Here is a 25,047-nt window from a genome sequence, read left to right on the forward strand (position 1 = left end):
GCATTACATACAGGTTGCAGTGTAGAAGAGAGGTCTATGAGCTTAGGCTGACGATGTTACTCACTCACAGCAAAGCCGTAAGTCAGTTATGCGCGTCCCCTCTACCTACCACCCAAAGCGAACTGTCCGTCACAGCAGAGCATGACGTGCTGAACGACTCAACTGAGTACTGCAGAAATGCAATAGAAAATTTTCAGCCATTTCTACTGGAACTCTGGGACTCTAGCGGTAGCAGCAGATGCTGTATGCACTCATTTTGAGAAGTGTTGAACATCCAGAATACGAAGGGAAGTCAACAGCAGCTGTATGCACTCAGCACCTCTGAAAATAGCAGCTGCACAGCCCTGAGGTCTTAGGTGTGAGGAGTTCAATTAGAGGAAAATTAAAATGAAACAGTTCCATTATGAAGCTACTTTAAAAGCTGTTTAGACATAGGAAATTTAACTTCAAATATGTGTATTTTTAAATTCCTACTTAGAAGTAAACACTAGGTAGCACATTCTGAAGTTACAAGTTTCCACAATTTCAGTCACATAAACGATTAGTGTGTTGCCTTGGCATTTATGCACAAGGCATGTGTTTTCTTTCAAAAAGATGGTTTTAGGGGTCAGTCAACTCATAACGCTACTAACCACCCACGGGACTAATTGAGAGATAATTTCTGGTCTGTAATAAACAGTACACATTAATTCCATGTAAAAATTTGCATAAAGAATGCATGCCAATTTATATTATTTATGTGAAATTATAACACTAAGGGTGCAAAAAGTCTTCAGACTTGAGACTTGGCTGTTGCCTCACTAAGTAATTTGCTATTTGGATTAATGACTTGCTAATATTTCAACCAAGCGTAAGAGGTGACTGCACGTGGCCTGCCAAAGAGGTTTTAGTGGCTCCAAAAACTGAGAGGGCAGCCAAGAGCCCAGCAAAAGAAGTATCCAAACTACATTCTCCTCGAGGCAAAGAACTACATATGCTAGGAGCACAGAGATGTTCACACTAAACCTCACACCAACAAGAGGATATGGCATTCGGCATGCCTCTCCTGCCTAAGAACTGCAACACCGGACAGGTGCTAGGACTCGATTACTGTGCAGGCAATAAATAACTGCAGACAGCTAGTGAACCAGATTTATAAGGGACGACTTTTGGGATTTGACAGGTTTGGAAATGTAGAGGAAATGCAGAGCGCTTCTTTTCTGTCATCTCTGTCGTGACAAACTTCCACAACTGTGTTCATTTGTTTGGGATTTTGCAAAAAGTCTGGTTTTCTTTTGTTTGCCAGCTCAGGTTAAGGTATAGGCACTCCAGTCCCTCAAAACAGCTCTTCTTGAAACAGGACCGTGAGAGCACTCTAGCGATGCTGCGTGCCACAGGCTCACTAAGGTACACATCTTCTGCGCTGCACGGCCAGTCTGAGGAGCGAGTGGGAGAACTGTCTTGCAGGGATTTTCATCAGCCAGCTGATAAGCTTTCTAGAACATTATTCACATAGGACAAAGACCTTCTGAATCCCAAGCAATTTTGTAAGATGTCACCTGATAGAAATATCACACATCATAGATTTCAGAGCAATAATTTCAAATCTTGGATTTTGTGGAAGACTGGAGAAAAAGGGGAGATACCTTTTTCTTGCATTTTGATTTACATGATGACTATCTGAAGCTAATGAGAGGGCTGACACACTGGAACTAACACCGTGATGTGGGCTGTAGAGAGCAAGACTAAACATCCACACACTTCACTGCATGTTCAGTATCTCCACTTGTACACAAAATATGTTTCCAGAGCACCCTGAGAGGTGATGCCATTTCCCATCAGTTTAATGCAGACAGATAAACTGGAAAAAATAGACACAGCGACACCTCCACCCCCTTTCTGCATCCTGATCTCAGGTCACAGAGCACACGTTGCTGAGACACACAGGTACTCTGAGCCATGTCCACTCTGTGGCTTAGGGCAGGCTTCCAAAGCCCCCTGCCAGGACTAAAGCATTATGAAATCATTTATTTCCGAGGCCTGAACAGAACCAACTTTTATCAGCCTTAAAGATATTTACCTGAAAAAGCACTGGGTCTACCTAGTCATAAAACTTTGGACAGATTGGGACAAAATAAGAATATTCAATGCACTAGCACGAGGCTACTTCACAAACCAGTCGGTTCTGTGGCATTTGTCTGGAACACTAGGCATGAGGTGAAAGCAAACATGACAATCTGTGATCGAAAGCAGAACAAATAGCTTCAACGCAAAGCACAGCAAGGGTGGCGCAGCCTCGCACCGCTCAAGCCCATCTTCTGCGTTAGGCCAGCCGCTCATACCAGAAAGTGGCAACTCGCAGTGGAAAAGCTGCGTCCATTGGTACGAGAATTTGTATGGTACTTTAACTGAGCTTTCAGGAGAAAACTTAAGTGGGAGTAGCAGTAGTTTCACACATACAAAAGAAGCCCTGTTTTAAAAAAATAGAAAAAAAAGAAAAGGCTAAAGAACCAGGAAGTGGAGGAGTAAATGACAGTGGTGGAGAGATGCCTCCTTCCATTTAGGCAAGCAGACATACTCTTGCGATTTAATGGATTGTAAGGACTCAGAGATATTTACTGTCTAGCCACGTAAGTACATTCCAGCTCTTGATTTGCTTTTAGCATTGAAACCAGTCATATATTACATCAATGTGATTCTTGTTTGTCGAACTAAGTGAATAATTTGGGGAGTATATTCAATTCACCATTTTTACATTCCCTTGTTTCATCTGTTCTCAATTTCCAACAATATGCCGTTTGGAAAACTACAGCTGGAAGCACACGGCCAGTCAGAGAGATTGGTCAAGAACTCTGACGCCTTAACTAATTTGCTTAACTACATGTTGAATGAACGACATACAGGCTAAGTTGTTACGAACGTGACATACATCACTTTTTGGGTTTTGGTACGCAGAGGTCGAGCAATCTGAGGAAACAATTCTGCTAAGCCAATTTAATGGCTCACTTCTGCCAAAAGGTGCTACTGCATCCCGCCACATGCGCAGCCTCCCCATCCCCTTCCTCGCACTGGCACTTGCCTGCCGGTACTGGTCTGCCTTCAAGATGAGCCAGCTGGGGGAACAAAACTGGCAGAAACCATCCACTTTTTTGGTAGTGTTGATTTTCTGCTGGCTTAGAGCTCTCAGCTGGCTCCCTGAAAGGTCAAGAAGGCAGTACAAAAAAAAAGCACAAACAGGCAGCCAGGGAAAAGAGGAAGGAGCAGACTGTCGTATCATAAAACTGCACCATCAGAGCGTACCTGGGGGTGGCTTCACTCTTGTTCTTCTTACATGAAAAAATTTAACGGTTCTGAAACAGGTAGAAATATTGTTTCTCTTGCTAAAGCCTGTAAATTCTGAAGCTACTAGTTTCTGATGTTCTGCGGAATAACTACTAAGGTAATTTTCCACAAAAACTTTCAAACCATAATTTTTTTCTATTGTAGGGCTTAAAATTCAGCTACTTAGAGATAGCCAGTGAAAACAGAAACATCAGCCATCTAAATTCCCATAATATTGACTTGAAACAAAATACAACAATGTTTACTCTATTGCTTTGGCGTGGGTTGGTTTGTTTGCAGTCAAACCGTAATTTATACTGGCTCCTCACATATTGGTATGTTGAGGAAATAAACAGTAAATACTATTTCCAATCCATCTGTTTAACTTGTTAGAAAAACAACAGTCAGAGGCTTTTCAGAATTGTATTTTTTCTCTACAAAAAACAAATAGGGAACTAGGTTTTTGTTACGCTTAAAGTATTCTGTGTGTGCGTTTGGATGAAGTATCCAGTCTGACTTCCCAACTCCCACTCCAGCCCTGGTCCTGGCAGAGGTTTGCGGAGTTTGCAGCGAGTGAGTGACAACCGTCTGGAGGAGACCCACCACATCTGTGAGCCTGGCGAGAGCCGTCCTAAGCCGTGGTCGACTCGCCTCGCTGTTTCTCTTTGTCTGACACATGACTATGCCTTTTAGAGAAAACGTCACCCACCTAACAAGGAGCTTTCTAGGAACGCTGCTGCGAGGAGAATCAGGTTGGCTCCTTCATGGTTCACCTGCTGGCTGCGGAGTGGAAGACACTCAGCTGGTGCATAAGAAAGCAGATTTTTGCCTTGTAATCTTCAATTCTTCTCAGACAGAAAAATGAAGGTACTTATCTAACATTTATTCTCGAAAACTCATCAAGTACTGAACAGCTTATGCAGACTGCCTAATGGACGTCCTATTGCCAGGCTGCAGTACTGCTATAAGGGTTTACCCCAGTCAGCGACACTGCTGAAGAACGTAGCCTGATTAACTCCACTCGGCTCCAGTAGTCTCGGTAGGTTTAAACAAGCATAAAAATGAAGTGAAACAACCTCACAGTGTCTTACCTAGCCACATTCTTCTGGCATTCAGCAATGTTGTCTTATAATATGAACTATATAAAGGCCTATAACAGTTACATTGAAATATAAGGCCAATATAGTGCATGTTTTCGCCATCTTGTCTAGCAGGTCATGGACACTAAAGTGGACATGGTGCTTCTTTGGCCTTTTGAGCTAATCCATTCACTAAGCCAAAAGAGAGCCTTATTAAAAAATAAAAAGAAAAAGAAAAAAAAAAAGACCTGGCTTACAACGGCTCAGGTGAACGCCACAGCTGGTAGGAAGGAGCACGCGCTTACCAGCGAGAGAAGGTGGAAAGGAGACGGAATGGCAGGACCCGCCTTTTGGCCTCCGCTACCAAGTAGACAAGGCAGTGGAGTCCAACTGCATCTGTTAGGATTCATGTTCTGCTGAAAGATGGAACAGTATGGGCAAAAAAAATCCTTCTCTTCAGATCGTCATTTTCTGAGTCTAAGTAATTTACTGCCAATGAACTAGAGAGGAGAAAAAAAAAAAGTATTTGTTGACTCCTCTAAAATGAGACCGAATTACCAGCTTCTAAGGGTTCAGTTATGCTGCTTTCAAGATCTAGGCCAGCAAGTTAGTACCTTTTTCTAACATTAAAAATGTTGAGATGGATATGAGTTTTACACTCAAACCCTGAGGTAGGTAATTTAAACCATCTGAACTGCAGAGCTGTTGCTGAAGCCAATAAAAATATTTCATAATTACTTTTTGCTTCCTTTTTCGCCAGCATCAAATACCATCATTGTTAAAGTTCAGAAACAGGCCACTTTTCAACACTTTAAGAAAAAATGCTTACCTCACTAGCCAGATCAGTACTTGAAATAGTTATGGATAGCAGGAATATTCTCAGGTGTAAGTTAGGAGCTTTGGAACAGCAGGTTTCAAACACTCACCAGATTTCTGATACCATGAGGTACCTGAATGATTTTATTTTCATTCTGTGATTTTGAGTGTTTTCCTACAACACTCACTCAGAAGAATCTTTCAATGTATTTTAGGTGCATTCCATACAACCCTAAAACTATGGACAAATTTTGCATTTCTTTTTGTAGCCTGTCTTGGTCAACTGCCGATCTTTTTTAAAAAGGATTTAATATGCTCTTGGTTTTTTGTTTAATTTCCAGTCCTCTAACAATGGATTAAAACACATAAACAGGCTACAGCTGTTTAGCCTTCTAAATTCTGACACCTCCTTCCTCCATGTGGGACTACATGCTCTTATTCTTTTTGTCTTTGACTTTTTGTCGACTGAAATCCAATACTTTTGTCTGCATCTGCTGCTAAAAGCCGTTTCTCCCCAGCCACAGACCAGTCCCCTTGTGTCTCATTAAGCACATTTACATTTGGCTCTTAAAATTCGAAACAGAGCATTTCATGCCTAGCAATAGTGCACTGATGAAAGATGCACTCTACTCATGGCTTCTGTAAAGACACATGGTATTACCCCATTATCTGGGGGGACTCAAACAGAATCGTGTTAAAAAAAAGTGACTGCCCTGTTACAGAGGTTTTTTTTTTTTTAAACGATCAGTACTTTTCTATAGTAGGTAACAAAGAAATTTAATTAAAAGGCATATTAAAAAGTAAAATTTTGCATTGTGGATTAATTCAGTGGGGTGGGTATTTTTGCGACGCTCCTCCTAAAGTCGGTCAAGAAGGGTTACTTTCTCAAAAGAAGATATTAGCAACACTGAGAGTCCCAAGGTATGCAAGCCATTTGGTGGCATCAGCCTTCTCAAAGTCACATGCTTCGATCGGGAACAGCAGGCATACTAGATCACCACAATCTAATTAAATGCAATTAATCAACTCTGAACCGATTGCTTCCAGAAGTGCCCACTGAACCTTTTCAGGTGGCAGGAATGTCAGGAATTCATGATTCTGGCACACAACAGTAGGAAGTAATTCCAGTCTGGCTCCTACAAGTCATATTGGCTTCAGTTCAAGGCTTCTATTGATCATTCCTGTGGTAGCATAAAATAAACCAAAAAAAAAAAAACAAAAACCCAAAACAAAACAAGAAGGAAGCAAGCATTCAGGAACCCAGCCCTGAATCACTTGGGATTTAACACGAACAAATAATATCTTGCATCATATTACAAGCCAACAAGTAGAACAACCTGTAGGCCACAGGTGCAGCATGCTCACCACAAGAAGCTGTCTTTAATCACCTGGCTGTGCTATCTGAACTAACTGTATATTCTATGCAGCTCCTACATGTAGCTCCAAGAAAAATGAGCAGCAATAGACTAATCTAAAGCTAATGAAGGAAGTCAGGTCTGTCCCCAGAGTGAATTGTCACATTTACCTTCGCAAGAGCAGATGGGAAAAGCAGGCTTTTGGATGCTTCCGTAGGAGCTTACAGCCAACAGCCCAAGGTCTAACACACCTTGAGCTTTCAAAACATGGCTTTCAAAGAATGGACAGCTATCATCCTCCCCAGCTGACATAACTAAACAATGCTCTGATTCCTTCATAAAACATGCCAGCAGTGCCAGTTTTAGCTGGATTATGCCTCAAGGCACATCACCACCAGAAGACATTGTGTCAGCCACTCTAGTGACCACAAAAACACAATGGAGACCTCTCCACCGTAACATGGACTGTATCAGAATGGGCTCAAAGTCTTTTTCCATACTTTGGAGGACATCATTAATCCAACAGCATTAGCATTGATTCAATTTCAAAAGCAGCATAAAATCAAGGGACTATTAAGAACATTAAGGTTGCTTAGACAAAACCAACAATCTAACAATTAGCAAATATGATCTATCATAAAAATGTGAGAACATTAAAAAACAGAGACCTTAAATGAACATGATCTCAAGAAAATCTGGCAAAAGAGTACCAAGTAGCTCGATGACGGACGGTCCTTACAAGCCAACAGACATAGCGAGACCATTATACAAGTAGAAGCCTGAAGTGCCCTCCTTCCGTTCAGAGTCACAAGCCAGAAGAAGGCTCAGTTTAGCCCTTTGAAACATTCTTCTCCACCCACAGAAGCTGCAAATTTTATTTGAGAAATTCTGCCTGTGGTACAACCAGCAAATTCCTCAGCTGGAAACAAAGGAGCATTGCTGTCATCCAGCAGTCGTGGGCTGAGGAACTTCCTGCCCCCAGCCAAGAGAAGAACTCTCCTCTTAGTGCTGCAATCCGCATTTACCAACCTACTTCCCATTCTCTATTCTGTGACCAAACTTGCCTCCAGCCAGAAGGAAAAATAGGCAGCTCTCTGCCTGCATTTCCCCTTTACTATCCTTACACATGCACACAGAAGGTAAGAACTCAGAAAGAATACATACTCAGAACAAGGTCAAATGTAAGAGCCGTCTGACCTCTTTTTCTTTTAAATCCTTATTCTGATTTCGTTTGTTTCAGTTGTCCCCATTCGCGATCATCTCTGCAGAATCCCCAGTGTGAAGACATTCTCTATCACAGAAATCACCCTCGAAAACCTCTGGTACCTCTTATCCAGCCTTTTCTTTCTGTAAGACACGAGTTTGAAGCACCAACACCTTTCTCTGGAGATCTGAAGAATCTCCTGTTCTAAAAAAATCTGTAACTTTCATCAGATGCATCCATACAACTCTCAGTTAAAAGAAACGAGTCTATCTTAATGAACGAGTGCTACTTAATGAAAATACTGCACTATACTATTTTCAGCTGGCTATGCATGGACAAGCAGAAGGAAAGCTCTTCCTTCCTTCTTTGACCCAGACAGACCTCTAACTGCAATAGGTATTTGAGTCTGTGTTATACTTCCCGAGCAGAGTCTCCCAGCTGTGCCTAACTGATGTGAATAACAGTATCTGGTAAACTATTTGAGTCATTTTTCCTTCAAATGGCTTTACTTCTGAACTGCAAAATAGAAAGAAGCAAAAAAGTGCTCTTAGGTATCATTTACAATAGAGTGCTGAACAGAACCAATCTCAGAACTCAGTCTGAGCTTTACTCAAATTCCTTCTGAAAATTTATTTCTTCTGTTGATGTGTACAGAACGTTGGGCAACAAATTATGATCAGTAAAAGGCAAAAGACTCGAAAATCTTATAAGTATTAAGTTGTGTTTTACCCTGACTGGTGCAAACAAGAATTTATAAACTTCCTCAGTTATTCCAGATTTTTCAATGTTCGCAAAAGTAGCAAATATTCAGCCACTGGCAGGGGTTCCACAGAAATGGATATAATTTAATTATTTCAATTTAATATCCAATTATTATTACTTTCAAAAAGTTCAAAGGAAGTAAAACTAGAGCTACATGCCTAAGGTAGGACTAAATATTGTAATCACTTCTCATGCATTTTAAAATGTTAATTTTGTTGGAAATATTTAGATGATTTCCTCACACCTATGAATAAATAATCCCGTGCCTATGTGTGTATTATTTGTAGGCACAGGAAAAAATACAGCAATGAATCTTAATTCTTTTCTGCACCACCCAGCAGGCTACAGCCGCCCAGCAGATAGGAGAAAAAGGATGTGAAATGGAATAGATCTCACTTCTGAGAGATGATGATGTTTTGAAAAATCCGGGTGATAGATAGCTGATGCCACCACACGGTGTTTTATAGGCTGCTACTAAGTGGAATTTTACTCTCGGGGGGGGGCGTTGATTAGACTTGCAAGAACGTTACTTAAGTTTTCACTTTAGAGACATTCAGAACAAGAAGTAAAAAAGCTTCTTATAGCAAGCAGGCAACGCGAACCACGGTAAAAGCCACTGCTTGGGCAGCGCAAGAAAAAATAGGAACCACGCGGTCTCAATACTGTATAGAAATGAGCAAAAGGGGCAGGGAAAGCCTCTCATACTCTTCATGCTGATCAAAAAATATTAGAAGTATTGAGCTATTGAAGAAACTATTAGGTACTGTGTGTAACGGTGCTGCTTTTGACCAAAGCCAAACATTGAAAATTAGAAGTCCAGTGTTCAAAGCCCCGCAAGACAAAAGACTGAGGAAGAAATTGGTAGACTGGACGCAGACTTGCTTATTCAAAAAAATTTACAAGTGCCATTTCTCCTAAATACAGGAGGCATCGAACAAGAGGTTTATGTTCTTTCAGCCTTGCCAAAAAGGTGTGTGAATGCACGTTGTTTGTGTCTCTGTCTCCATTTTTTTGTCAAGTTCATGCTCAGCAGCGCTTCAGGGTCTCTGGAGCTTCTCTGACAACTCCCCCGTCTGGGTAAGAGGCTAAATCACAAAAGAACATCTCCTCTTGCATGCACATCCTCACTTCTTTTTAAAAACTGCATTTAGCAACAGCATATATGTAAAGTTTTGTATGCTTTCACATGAAATGCAGTCAGCAGCCCTGTAGTCTGTTGCACATGTGGATTAGGGGAGAATAATCTTTTTGTCCCTCAGATGGCGTATTTCAGAAATAGACCACTGTATTCAACTGGCGAGGAAGCCAGTCTTCTGTTAGCAGCCTGCGCTTTGCTAATACAGCCTCAAACTTCAGTTCTTCCACATAATAAAATTACTTAGCAACTCATAGTGATTCTTCTCCTGATGGGGTTCTACTGAAACCAGTGGGGACTCTTCTACCAATTTTAATGGGCCTCAAGTATATCAACGCACATCTCATAATTTTGTTCCTGTAGCAATACAAGCCAGGCATAGGTAAGAACAATCACAGTACAGCCTGCATAAAAACAGACCAAAAAAAAAAAAAAAAAAAAGATTCTGAGCTGTCTAGGGGACAGATTAAATTTAGCACAAGAGCGAAACAAAGGAGAAAAACTGTAACAGTCGGACTGCTGATGTCTCTGTTTAACCCTCCTGTGCTGACCGTTACTGCCTTATTCTCCTGGAGGCATTGTTGGGAAAAGAAGAATGGGTGACAATATTTACATAAGGCTCTTTTCAAGGGGGAGGGGGAGTATGAGCGAAGCACCGATGCTGATTTACTGGAGGCTGGAAGAGGCAGCCCTAACATCATCGCTGATTTTATTAACAGCACCCGGTGCTTCATGTGTCACAGGATGCAATCCCAGGTCCCACCACCTTTCAGATTGCAGTGCGGGCTATGGCATCTGTTAAAATATGTCATAGGCACGTAGCAGAGACTGGCTTAAAAAGTAAAAGAAAGACTATCATTAAGGATATGTACTACTGTATTCAGTCCAGGAAGCCAGGTCATTTTGGGTTCCCATAAATAGAAAGTGGCAAGCCAGTAAAAAAAGACTCAGATTCTTGTTGCACAATTTTTCTCCTTCTGTTCTTGATTTAATGCCAACGTAACCAAAAGATTGACCTACAAGAGCTCAGATTTCCTTCCTGTTTCTTCCCTGCCGTCTCCAAGCTTCAAACTCATAACTTTATGTTATCTGTAAACCCTGCTATAGTTAACTCTTCAACAAAGTTAAACACACTGTCAAATGAATCAGTAGTTAAAGTATGAGCTAACCCCAGCCAAACACCATGAAAGGTCATATCAACACAGTGATGACTTTTTAGCAAGAAGAAAACAAGGCTTATGTAAATATATTAGTTACCAGTCTGCCTATGACCCTGTTCTCCCACTCCACCAATAATTTTTGAACCATTGGCCAATTTCAACCATATTTGACGAAAGGACAGAAGTCTCAATGCCATTAAGGGGGGGTTGGAAGGGAAAGCAGAGATACCCAAAACGGTGCTCCTGCTGTGGGCATCAGACTCAAGTGTGGGGTGCTGGGATTCCTAAATCTCATCTGCAATCAGTTCTTACTCCATTTGTTTCAGAGAAACTCACAGGGTTGACCTTATCCTTATGAAAAGGACCAAAAGCACTCAGGCACTTGTTTGGTTTCACGAAGGAGCCATGACAAAGAGTTGAGAGGCCGCAAGGAACAACTTCTGCTCAAGCCTCAGGACTCAAACCTGTGCTTATTTCCTTTGCTGTAGCAAGGCAAGAACAGGAGATTCACATGCAAGTCTTCAGCTCTGGCGGATTTTATCTAGCGATGTACTTCATTCGCCTCAAGCTCCGCAATACCTTGCACCAGAGCATTTGCCATTAAGAAGACACTAATCCTCAGGCAAAGAGTCAGTGCGACACCGATGTGTTCACACAGACATGTCCTGAAGTAAGGACTGCACCTGGTAGTCCACATTAAGGTTCTTGACTAAGTTTGAGCTCCTGGACAAAACCAAGACAAGCAGCCATCTACACTGGTACAAGCAAATCCCGTAGCGCTCTCAGCTCGGGGGAGCTAGTTTTACCCCGACACCATAAAGACTACTTCTCATTTAGCTCTTGACAAAACAAGGTTCCCTCTTTGAATCTTTTATCAAAGTGAGTCAATATGATCTCTCTGCCTCCCCTGCAATCACACCCAGATTGCTAACAGTAAAAGAGCCCATCTTGTCAGCTTCTCAGTGTGGCAATAATGCTGCCTTTTGACTTCTTTCTGCAGAGCGGAAAGATATTATATTATTAACTGCTAATGGCAAGCCCTCGCTGCATATTAATAAGCCAGCCAATGAACAGCATGTACTTTATTATTCGTATTACAGCTAGCACAACAAGCTGAGGTGACAGACAAGTACTGAAAAAAAAAGCTAAAAGGTATCAAAAAACATACATATGCTCCAAGTTGTTGAAAAACATGTTATATCCAGGGAGATATTTTTAGGTTTCCATAAACCGACAGGTGCCTACATTATGCTAGAAGTCTTTAACCTATAAAATTGGATTTACAGCCAGTGGTTCAGGAAGAATGAATGCATCTAACAGCCACAAAGACCTACATTCTCTGTACATTTAACTGGCACAAATTTGTAGGACTCACTTAGAACTGTAAAGAAGTCTACACGTGCTCTTTCTAAATTTTCTTCAAGCTTTAATGGCCACAAAGTAGAAGGGAGGGGTGTTTTGATTTTTTTATTATTGTTTTGGGTGAGCTTTCACTTAATCAAAGCTTTAACAATATGTAACTTTTTCCTTGGAAAGCTGGCCTGCAATCAGCATATTGAAATAGCAAACAGTTTATTGTTAGCTTAACAGAGTCTAACAGCTAACGACTCAAGCACGGGTTAAAGAAAGCCACTACCAATGGCTTCCCTAGTCAGTGCATCTGTATTGACTGTAAAAACAAAAACTCACCACAGAAAGGATTTTTCCTCCTGCCTCCAAACAGAGCAGATTATTTCACCGCAAATGCTGTCAGGTCTTTGTCTGACGGGTGGAACTGCCGTCTTGGTCAGATCTCTTCACCACTGACCTGTTAACAGAAAGTATTTGGAAGGTTTTACTTATTACAGATAGTATATTTGTTGCATTACATCACTGTAAATAATGGTTAAGTTCGTACAATCCTGAATACTTGATTATTGCCTCAGGATGACGCCCAAAACCAACTGTGGAATTCAAAACTAGGTGTTTCACTACCAGTTTCCTATGGGATCCAAACTACCAAGTATCCTTTATCACGTGGACTTCTGTATATCCTCCTTCGGACCCTAAAACAGACTCAGCAAAACAATGACTTTTCAACAGTGTGATAACCTTGTTTACTGTCTAGTTATGTATTTCTAAAACTTTCAAAGCCTAAAGAACAAATTCCTAGTACTTGCTGTAAAACAGAGTTACTGGAGGTACTACAAGGAACGGGTATTTTGAACACGGTTGTACCAGTTACAAACCTAAGTAATCCTCATGTGACAAGATGCTTCTATTCACATGGTTCCACCGATTCAAGCAATATTTATTTATTTAACCACTACCGAAGAGTTTCTTCCATTTAAAATGAATTAAGGACCTTTCAACTCTAACAGAGGCCCCTACACATGAAACTTGTAAATGTCACATGAAAACACCTAATTGCTTTCCCGCTCCGGGCGATTCCACAGAACCACCGAGGCAGACACTGCAATGGCAGTTTGTCAGATCTCCCCAGCTGCCCACGACACAAAAAGGGCGATCGCTGATGAGTCTGTGCTTCGGAGAGCATCTCGAATTGACTGTTCTGCTGTTTTCCTTGGATCAGCATATTCCGTCGTTCTTATTTTCTCCAAGCACTACTATCTTAGTCCTTCAGCAATTTCATTTAAGTCAATTACATTCTTATGGACCAAGAAGTTATTCCAAGTGAGAAAATAACTATATTTAAAGCAGGATATGAGTAATTTTTTTTTATACCTTCAACAATGTAACTTGATTTCACATTAAAAACATCTAGTCCTAACGTCTTACTGTAAACCTCACTTCAAAATAGGGAAGCTGAGTCACTGAAAAGTTGAATAGCTTGCCCAGATAAATTCAGCAAACTAGATTCCCAGCCTAGATACCGACCACTAGATTAGCCTGCCCTCCAATTGCTTCTCTAGGAAGACTCCCTCACTATCACTGACTGTTCTTGATTTCTACATGTCTGCGCTACACAAATGCCTATGGTGAACAAAGAAGAAATGGCAAGTTCTATAATAAACACCTGGCAAACTTCTCAATGGAAGATATGTCTCCTGTCTGACCTTATTATCCCTGAACTAGAATGACAATGGGATTAAGCAATCAAAAAAAAAAAAATGCTTTAAAGTTATTCTAGCAAAAGCATTAATCCTTTCCGCCCTTTTAGGAACTGGTTACTTATTTTCCCTGAGCAACGGAGCAATAAATATAAATTGTGCAATTCTAAGCAATGGAAAGAAAATGTTGCCTTGGTTTTAGCAGGATATAGGAGTTACCATAAAAGCAAATCACTAAGACAGATCAGTTCCTTATTCCACAAATATGGAATGAAAGGGATGAATCCTTCAGCAGATCCATTCCAACACTAAAAAGGGAAAATAAACAGAGGAAAAAATACACAGCCAAACAGCTTACAAATCTCTGGGACAGAAAAAGATTCCAGATACAGCAGAATCTGCAGGTGAGAATCAAGATACAAATAACCTGTGTCCAGCACACTCAAAATGTTTTCCTTAAAATTCTAAAGGAAAAAAAACGGCAAATTACTGAGGAACCTCTGAAATCAAAGAAGTCTTCTGCCTGTGTGAATCCTTCCAGAAACACAAGACAGTGTTCTTAAATGCTAGAAGACAGCACTCAATCTGGTGTCGGAGGTCAGCCTCTGAGGAGGAGTAATTCACTGAAGAAGATGGTGATGTCAGCTCCAAACATGAGATGGAAAGGATCCAGGAAACTTGTTAGTTCTGCAACCGTTCAGGAACAAATATTTAACTTGGGAATTAGCAAGGAGACCAACTTGGAACTGGCAAGGGATCTCTGTAGAGAAGCAAAGCAGGAATTATATAAGAAATGCAGGTCAGAGTCTGCAAGGAACAGGTCCTGTTCTGCTCGTTCCTCCAGCTGTTCCACCCAGACCGAAGCATTTGCATCAGTCAGGCATCTGTATTTTGCATCAACTTTACCGAGACTGGAAGCATCCACGCTACCTTACGTGGTGGCTGGGATGCCTTGAAAATGGAGAACTCCTGCCTAGTGGGGAAAAAAATAACTTCAATGAAATCACTCTATCTTGGAATAAAAAAGTAACCCTTTTTGAACCTGCCATGGTCTGATACTCTTTTCACATCAGTCTAAGGCTGGAAGAACCAGTTTTATACGTCCACTAATTTCCACTTTCTGCTCTTGGAACTTTTTATGCCCATACGAGCAAGGCTGAAAAGCCCTCTTGTGAGCAGGTAACAGCTGATACACAACTTCATAAAACCACAACTCGAGCTTCTTTCAGACAATGAAAACTTTAGCTACCTGAGCCTCATTTCTCTCTCATGCAACATTTTCATAGCTGTCTTATTAATTTTTTTCTGGAATTTCTGCATCAATAACTTGCTCCAAATACGTAGGTATTTATTAAATATTTCTGCCTTCTCTGCAATTCAAAGGGAAATATCCCCCTAGCAGCAGCAAGAGGAGTTCCAGGCTCTGCCCACCTTCGGAGTCTGGGATTTTGAAACCCGCCAGCATGTGCACATGCCTGGCCCAAGACGCAAAGCAGGAACCATCACAGGTGGTTTGGAGAGAATGAGCTTAAGTAAACGCAGTATAATTCAAAGGATGGAGACAGAGATTTGAGCCCTGGTTTAAAGAGCTGACAAACAGAAGAGGAAGGAACCACAGTGGTGTGGGAAGCTGGAGCGCATGGTCTGGGGAGTCCAGAACGGCTGCTGCTGCCACCGCAGCCATAAAACCTGGGAACTCACAATATGCCACTCACCCCTCTGACTTTCCCTACAGATGTCCTCATCTGGTATTCACTGCCATTGACTTCCTCTTTCCTATTCTTTAACCAGCGCATTGTTGTTTGTTCTACTGCCAATTATTTTCATATTTTTCTTAAGTGGGTTACTTCTTGACCAAATTTTTTATGTCTCTGGAGCCACACGTTTTTGATATCCCAGATGAGACTTTCAGATAATTCCCAGTTTCCAATACTATTCCCCACAGTAAGTTACATTCCCAAATGTATTCTGTAACTGTCTGCATCAGTATAACTTTGGAAAATTATTCCTCTTGATGTGGTACCTATATACATGTGCAAGCACATGAGTGCATGTGCACATACATTTGTGTGCATAAACCATGGATAAATAACTGGAGCCATGTCCTATTTACAGAAGGTAAGTGCAACCAGATTGCGATTAGTACGTAGGGATACATAAGGAAGTACTCTGGTTCGGAGTGACAAAGAAGCATTCTTCTTTGTCCCTCAGAATTAGATTAGTCTGTGTGGTAACACAAGCTTTCTGTGTTAAGAAAAAACATTTTTATTTTTAGATGACTGGCCTGCAATAGTTCATTATCTATATGCAACAATTTTCTAACCAGAAAATCTTTTCAGAGTTATAAAAAAGCATATTCATGCAGGACTCTAAGAAGACTGGCCCAGAATTCACTCAACAGTGAACACCAATCTTAAATTTGAGGAGATAAGAGGACCTGGTAACAAGTTCTATTATGCTCAAGAGAAAACTGAATATAAAACTCATGCCTTAGCAATTTAAGTGAAAGTGTTGCCCTTCTGCATGGCTGAAAGCTTCACACTGTGCTGAGAATAAACTTGCAGACAGCAATGACAGCTGTGGGAATGATGCCACATATTAAAATGTTTAAACTCTCCTCACAGATGACAACAGGAGTAGTCACCCAACAGAGCATCGTTCTGCTCAGGTACAGGTCAGCTGAGACAAGGAGCAACACTTTGGGGAAGACTGTAACTTGAAAAGAAAAATAAAGCCAAAATAAGTTTTTCAAGAGAACCCTTTAAAATAAGGAAGCATGCTTAAGAACATAGATTGAAAGGAAGAAATTATTAAATTCCACATCAAGCTAATTAATTTAATCCATAAGCAGACATATGTCTTGCCAGATAAAAATGGAAAACTTCAAAGTGATCTCAAGAAATTATGAAAAAATGCAAGAGCAGGTAATGAATGTTAGGCATCTCCTGCCACCATCATCGATAGAAGGCAAATATCTACACTGAGCCGTGTCCATTTGCACTTAAAAAAAAGTTAGCATATAGCATACATAACAATCTTTTCATTAATTCACTTAAAATCATGTGAAAGGTACTGCATTGTGACAGCCCCTGGGATTCCTTCTCACCATCAAATCCGGAAATTGTAGGTTTCTGATAAGATTAGAGACAGGCGAAGGGAAGAAGCCATAGTTTGGAATTCCTGATTTACACATCATTACTTGTACCTAAGTGTTAGGAGTCTCAATCGGGCACCAAATCAGAAAACACACCTCGAACGCATGTCAGAAAGCTGTGGCCTGGTGGAGTAGAAAGTTACTTATCAAAACCTGAGTCTTTGCAGAGTCACCAAAAAGAGCATGAAAAGTCAAACTGCTGTCCATACGAGCAGCAGTTCTCTGTGGCTGTAGTATGAAGCACTGCGATGGGTTCCAGTACAGCTTTCTGTAGCCATTGAGTCCAAGACAGCAGCCGGGTTGAATGACGTGACTGGGGGAGCACCTTCCCCGCATCCCCGGCTCTGCGATGCAGCCAGCTGAAAGACTTCTGCAGGGTCCCATCCTTCTCCATGAAATGCAGCCCAGGGACAAAAGATGTTGTCTTATCCCGGACTGCATTTTAGCCCCCTCTGCCTATATTGCCTTAGCCAAGAGTAGAAAGATGTTCGCGTATGAAGCGAGGAATTAATTTTCTCAGCCTGGTATGGAGCCAGCGTTTGCAGCCCTCCTAGGCCTGAAGGCTGCTCCAGAGGCTAATTTGCAAAATGAGGATAAACATCCCGAGCTTTACAGAACAACACAAAGTGTACATTTGACAACGCGTTGTGTGCATTTGTTTACTTTTCGCTGCAAAAGCTGCCGTGATGTAAGCTTCCCTGGCCCTCTGCCTTCCCGTGCCTCCCCTTAACTCCGGGCAGGAGCTGGTGGGTGAAGGAATGGCTGGAACGTGTTGGTCGTAGCACGGTTTTCTGCTCTGCGATCACTTGCCGCTTCCTGTCAGACTGCAGGGAAAAGCCAGGCTTCTTTTAATATCCCCAGTTCAAAATGTAGCTAATGCTCCATTTTCTTGGGATAAAAGAATGTTTTATTAATGGAAATTATGCAAATAAAAATATTCTTAATTCATTTTTTCCATTAATTTGCTCCTTTTTATACCGGCACTCAAGCATGTAGGTCTCCGTATCTTATCCATTATCTATTCTTATGTACATATTTTGCAGAACAAAGACATTGAAATTGTGAATCCAGCTCTCCAATCTGGGCGCTTCATACTGTCACAGCCACATAAAGAGGCGCGGAAGCTAGCAGAACAAGATTCACAAGGAATAACCTCAGGACGAGGGAGTTTCCCAGCTGTCATAGAGCCAACGGAGTAACTCGGCAGACTTTCTCCCTGAGCCCTAGTAACCAGGGCAAAAAGTGCTCAGCGATACTTCTGCTGTAACCAGCTGCGATAATAAACCCTCCTGGCCTTCACAACTCGGCATCAACCTCCCAGCGCGAGATCCAAAAGCTCATTTGCCTCTTCAGCCTTACGGAATAGGTTGCAACAAGCAGAAGAAATCCAGCTTTGGTTCTTTTGAGACCACCAAAATCCTCATGTAAAATATGCACGTTTCAAAGTTTGGATTGTTGTTCCTCAAAAGAAAGGAACATACTTTTTTTTAAAAAAAAGTTCCAGCCTGCTACAATTAATACAAGATTTTTCATAGCAGTAGTAGTTAAAACTTTATATCTAGTATAATATCAGAGCAGCTGCCCTCAGCTGTTTAGCTTTAAAAAACAGGTTCTTATTGCAAGCTTTACAGTTGCTTCATATACGACATTTTCATCTGTCAGATGACATCTGAAATTCGTTACTGGTTCACAAGACTCCAGTTTGCATTTTTAGATATATTCCTTAAATGTCATTTACAGAGGCTAATGCCTTTGAATATCTAAAAGCAACTGCAGCTGTATCTACCTAAAAAAAGAAAACAAGTTCCATTTATATTGTATTCACGATGCTAGAACCAAAAGCATCTATGGATTCCAAATTATTGAAGTATGTATCTATTTTTGCTTCCACTATAATTGTGAGGAAAATAAGTACCAAAAAATAGTAACATATTTCGTAACAGGCAGTACAGTCTTAAAAACCCAGCCTATTGTTGATATTTCATCTGGATTTTTCCAAACATGAAGATATGAATCTGTAGATTTTGATTCTGGCGTGTTTATACCATAAATTAAAAGTCGCAAGACTTACAAAGCGCTACCCTCAAATATTCGTACCCCAGGTTGCTCTTTTCTGATGAGCACTCCAAGGGGAGCGGGGCTGAGGCTTCGCACGTGTCGCTATCCCTGCTGGAAACGTCCCCCCCGAGTATTTCCACTAGATCACAAGAAAGGAAGGGAGAGATCCACTCTTACATTATTCTGGCCATTTCCATACTGGCTTTTTCCTACAGTACACTTCCCAGTATTTGGTACGGTTTTATTATAAATTGAAGTTTAAAAAAAATGAACTGTCACCAGTTCTCGAACACTGCCATCCCTCACAGTGTTTTTACATATGCTCTCTGTGCAGCTCCATGCCATTACTGCTAGCTAAAATCCTCTCTGCTGTTTACAATCTTGAAATATTTGCAACTAGAAGGCAAATCTGCACAAATTATAGAGAGAAAAATCAGCCACAGAAAAAGTGTTAAATAATGGCACTTTTAAGCTACAACAGCAACACAAGACACTTTCTCTTTCACAAGTACATTTCTGAAAGCAATAATATAGAGTGTTAGTTAAACAAAGATGTTGGCACCAAAGGGACTGCAAAATTATTCAAAATGAGTGTTCGTAAAGGCTAATGTATGGAGCGCACTTAGTAGTAAGTTTTCTTTTATTTAAAAGTTCAGTATCTTTAAACTACCAGTTAATAAGAAGCAGAGTTTGTGCGGGTATCAGTGCACTAGACCCAAATGTTGACCAAACGCACGCCCCGAACTCCCACTGACGCCTGTGCGTTCCAGAGGGCACCGGGCCTGGGACTGCTGGCAGTAAGACTTGGTGATGAAACTGGAGAGCCAAAAACAAATATCCCACCACTGCAAACTGCATCAGGCCATTGCTTAACTGATCACGGAAACGTATTTCCTCCTCGTAGTGACTGAATTCCTTACATCACATCATCAGAGCAGCTACAATAACAGTTTGCCTGTATAATTTGAGGTTATTTTACAAAATTTTGCATCAAAAGGAAAACAGCTGAGTTTTAAACATTTATTTTGCAGAATAAATCAATTTTTCATAGTGAAACTTTTTTTTTAATGGCCAATACTTCCATCTCTGGAAGCTTCCCTGCCTAAGCATGCTTAATTGCTCCCTGTGTAAAATAAATCTCCTCTTTTCCTTCCAGGGATTTCTACTTTACCCGCTTATCTTAAAGGAGTATAACATAATTACGTAGAAAGCAAAGAACCAAGTGTTACTGGTCCCGACACCATACTTCTATTTGCAACGCTGCTAAGCAGAGCACACCATATTTATTTGCAGAAGACTTGTTAATACAGAAAACGTTCATCGTAGGGGGAAGAGAGAGCTCCAGAGGAGAACACAGGACAGAGAAATGCTACTGTCGACTAGAAAGCCTGGCTTTTCAGCAACAGCTTTTCTTTAAACACCACCACTCCAGCAATGGAAACTGGGTCTTCTCTACTGCCAGAGCAGTCCAAACCCAAGAACAACCACCTCAGCAACCAGCGGCCGGCTGCGTTCTCTCGGCATGAATTACTTCTGGAGCTACGAAGGAGGCAGCCCTTTGTGAAAATGCTGGAGGACAATAAGAGCACACCAAATACTAAAGGTCTGACAAGGTAAACAATATACCCAAACAATATACAATTTATAAACAATACACAGTTTTACATACAATATACAATTTATAGCTCCCCTATACATTTCAGGATATGAATATTAGAACAAATCGTATGAATAAAGGAAAAACATCTTAGGGAACTGGAAGGGAGACCCGGGGAGCAGCCCTGCCAGGCAGGGACTTGCAGGAGCAGGCATGCTGGTTAGTAAAAGTCACATTTAATTCTCCTTTCACAAGAGGCTTAAAGATCCCTGCAAGTAGCAGCAGACTTTTGATTCTAAGATCTTTAGTGAGAAAATTATTTTCCCGTGGGTTAATACGGATGTTGTTGTGAAGGCAGCGAGGAAGAGGGAGGTTCAGCGCTGAACCACTGGCTGTTCTGCAGCCCAAGCAGCCCAGCCATCAGAGGCAACCGCCCCAGCCAGTGGCATCGTCTCGCCGAGAAAGGGGGTGAGGTGGACGAGTTCTCATCGCCTCTGTGTGCCTCCGTGTCTCCCATTTAACCTTGGCCGGGAACCTCCCAAAAAAAGCAAGAAAGACTTTAGGGTTGTTGGTGGGCACTGTCCCCCCACATACTAACCTTTTCCAACACCAAACTATTGTGGGAAATGAAGTAAAATGGGATTAAATTGCAGAAGGTAGGCGAGCCACTAATGCTACATGAAAAATGCACAGTATACTGAAGTGATGTTTTCTTTAAAATGTGCTAAGAAAATGTTTTTCTTAAATGATATATCAGTAAAACAATTCCATGAAAGCCTTAGGATAAATTCTTTACAATCTGGAATTAATATAGGAAAATATTTTGAGTTAAAAAAAAAGTCTATAGATTGTCATATGAAATATAAACAGCAACCAGTTTCTTAAGTGGGAAACATTTGTTTATTCAAGCAACAAGAAAAATAACATGTTAAATACTAATAAAGATATGACAGCCAAAAGAATTTAACGGTGGCCATCTCTGCTAGAACAGGACCGTTAAACACAGGGCCCGCCGACGTGAGCTGCCTCCCATTCCCAGTTCATGCTCTGCTCCAGTCCTGCCTGGATTAGCCCAGCCGACAACTAAAGCAGGTTTACTCGTCCTCTGCATTTTGGCAGACAAAAATTAAAGTAATCTCAAAGACAAAACTCAAAAATGTTACCCTGTTGGGCAGATACAGGTTGCATCTAATTCAGAATAAAGACAAAATAACTCCAACGACTCTAGGGCGACTACTTGAGATTTATGTCAGTATTCATCTCATTTACCCTTGACAGAATCTCACCATTTTAAAAAAAAGTTGGTCCAAAAAATCAGATTTCCTATTTTTTTTTAGGTTCTGTAATCACCTAGTAGGGATTTTATTGTTTGGATTTTAAGGTTAAATTCAGCAATATTTAATACTTTTTATTCATTTTTGCCATTACTTATATTTCAAAAGAGGCCACTCATAGCCAGATGAAAAAAAAAAAAAACCAAACTAAAAATCCTCTGCATTAATAGAATATGTATGTAAGCATCTTTTAAAGCATCTATGTATTCATGTATTTTCAATTTATTTTAATGCAATTGAAGAAAGACTGTGCAGGTAACTCTAGATTGGAATCCCACCATAAGGTTTAGAAAAATCTAATTCATCTACCACATCACAAAAGTGCTTGAATGTCTCCAGAAAAATCAGATATTCATATAGAGCTACTCTATTCAGTGAACTACTGTTGCAACTAATCATACTATACACAGAATAAAAGAAAAAAACTCTGCCTAACTTTTAGGGCAAGTAAAACTTCCAGCGTTCTTAGCGTGCATATTTCCAAATTTTGTATTTTCCTGAATTACACAGTAACTGTGTGGACTTAATGCTCTTATAGCTTTCCTGCTGGTGTGTCAGCATTCAACTGGTTAAGCTTTGACCCTCAGACTTCTCACCATCCTTAGAACAAAACAAATACTGCTTGCAGAACAGCAGGCTTTTCACATCTACAGGGGAGTAAATATCAATACTGAACCAATAAGCAGAAGAGCTCATAAACAATTTAGATCCTTCCCATTGTCTCAAAAAGTAATTTTCTGGAGGATAAGAAGAAACTAGCACACTATATGTGTGTACAGGTGTGCCTCCTAGTAGGCAATACTGGTTTTGCTATTGAAGTACATCCCAGAGCTGGAGCTTTATTCTCCAGTACTGGCAGTTGCCACCGTTGGCACTGGGTGTTCCTCTGAGAAAGCCTCGCTGCATCTAGCCCGGCTGTTTACACTGTGCATTCATAGACAGAAAATAACTTTCTCCCAGGATCATATCTGATTTCGACATTCAAGTATTTTTCTCATGCTAGTACATGTCCAGTAAAGTGTTGAAATTTCATTTTAAACACAGCACAATACCCAACTCCCACGTACACAGTATCTGTAACAACCATTCTTCTATTTGGCCTAGGAAAGCAGCACAAATGGAAAACCTACAAACTCAAAATTTGGGTGTTGAGGGAAAGTTCCTGGCAGAAGACTGAAACATAAGCTTTTAAAATGGGCATTATGCATTGCTAAACCAAAAATCTTTAAGACTCTGTAAGCATCCAGCAAAAGTACGCAGTGATAGAGAGAAAAGGAGTCAGAATATTAACAGCTTTGCTGTGATGAGGGTGAGAAGCTGTGGACGCCCCCTCCCTGGAAATGTTCAAGGCCAGGTTGGACGGGGCTTTGAGCAACCTGGTCTAGAGGAAGGTGTCCCTGCCCAGGGCAGGGGGGTTGGACTAGATGATCTTCGAAGGTCCCTTCCAACCCAAACCGTTCTGAGACTCTGAGGATTTCAGTAGGTTTATGACAGTCACGGTCTCCAAAGCCACAAGTGCAGAACCTACACGTGAACTAGTTTGCCTTGCCATTAGATGTGGCTCTGACTGTGGGATGTACAGCGCATATTTCTATTATGCATCATTGAGAAAACTTGTGTGTTCCATTGAGCACTCTCATTAGCTACTGAATTAAGAATAAGCTTCTTAATTGGAGGTTAATGCTGCGATGAGACAGAGGGTACAGTAAAGTCCTATGTTCTTTGTGAATTTTACTGGAGATAGGGATGGGAAAGAAGGAAAGGAGTAAAGGAATAGGAGAATAAGGAATTCACAGACTACCTAACATTTTCCATACCTTGTGTTTAAATGCAGAGTCAGACCTTCTCTGTTTCTGTGTGATACAGAAATCACTCAGAGCAAAATATTCAGAGGAAGAACAGCTCCCTGAGTGCGAGTCTGAGCGCCTCAACGCTTTGTACCCTGAGCCACGGTACGATACTGCTGCTACCACCTTCTCTGAGGGAAGTGCTCGAGGCGGCAGCTCCTCATCTGATTGCTCGAGAGAGACCCAGCCCAACCCCACTGCTTCTGCAGAACTCCAGGAGAGAAGAGAGGCTGTCAGACAGGACACAAATACGCGGGGACGTTGTACTGTCGTTCACAGCGTTAAATACAGGAGAGTACAATTGCACAGGAGTTCTTGGCATCTCCTCATAGGATCCAAGCTCCACGTCAGGATCATAGGACAATCCAAGTTGGGAGGGCCGTCTGGAGGCCTCCAGTCCAACCTTCCTCTCCAGGCAGGGCCAGCTAAGAGTTCACACCAACTTACTCAGGGCTTTAACTAGTCAGGCCTTGAAGACCTCCAAGGCACTGCCCAGCATCTCTGGGCAACCTATTCCCCAGCTTGTCTGCCCAATGAGGAAAAGGGATTTTTTTAAATATCCATGACACCATTCACCAGGTTTGGCTTGGCTTTTGTAAATAAACAGAAGAACTAAATTGTTTTATGTTAAATTAGTTAATAGACACATCCCTGAATATATAAGAACACCACCTACGGATGCCTACAGCATATGTAACTTGCTGTAGGAAGAAGATGCATTACCATCCTCCACAATAACAAAGTAGATAAGAGCTATAAATACTTATATTTTTGTAACATATTTGGGTTTCTGCTTTTTGTAATTCAGAAGGTGGTAGAATCTAAACAAGTATGGTACAACTCGGAAAGCCAATCCATACGTAACATGACTGAATTTGACTGCAAAATTATGCAGACATGTTCACATCTCTCCACGCTTACAAGCCTGCACAGATTTTTGCATATACATACTGTCATCCATGACCCCAGAATTGATACTATATATTTTAGTATTATATATTTTAGATACTATAAGCCAAACTGCAAAGCATTCTCTCGCTGACTCTGCTGAAAATCCAGCTTCCCGGCTGGTTACAAACACCTTTTAATTGATGGTAAGTCCACACACAAATACGTACACTAATCTCTTCTATAAAGATAAGAACCAAGAAAGTCAGTATTCTCGGAAAAGCAAAAGATACAAATCTCTGCATTTG

The 25,047-nt window shown here is 41.1% G+C and overlaps 1 long non-coding RNA gene across 1 annotated transcript in view; it reads right to left on the reverse strand.

Annotated features, from left to right (window-relative positions):
• LOC148052401 (uncharacterized) overlaps nt 1-25,047 on the reverse strand; it is a 127,718-nt gene that overhangs the window by 36,524 nt on the left and 66,147 nt on the right. Inside the window, exon 2 of the long non-coding RNA XR_015698955.1 lies at nt 12,501-12,618. This is a non-coding gene — a long non-coding RNA (uncharacterized LOC148052401). The remainder of the gene's footprint in view (nt 1-12,500; nt 12,619-25,047) is intronic.

Source organism: Nipponia nippon, unplaced genomic scaffold, assembly GCF_047370975.1.
Source record: "Nipponia nippon isolate SJK-2023a ecotype South Korea unplaced genomic scaffold, ASM4737097v1 scaffold_5, whole genome shotgun sequence".
In the NCBI taxonomy this organism is placed as follows: Eukaryota; Metazoa; Chordata; class Aves; order Pelecaniformes; family Threskiornithidae; genus Nipponia; species Nipponia nippon.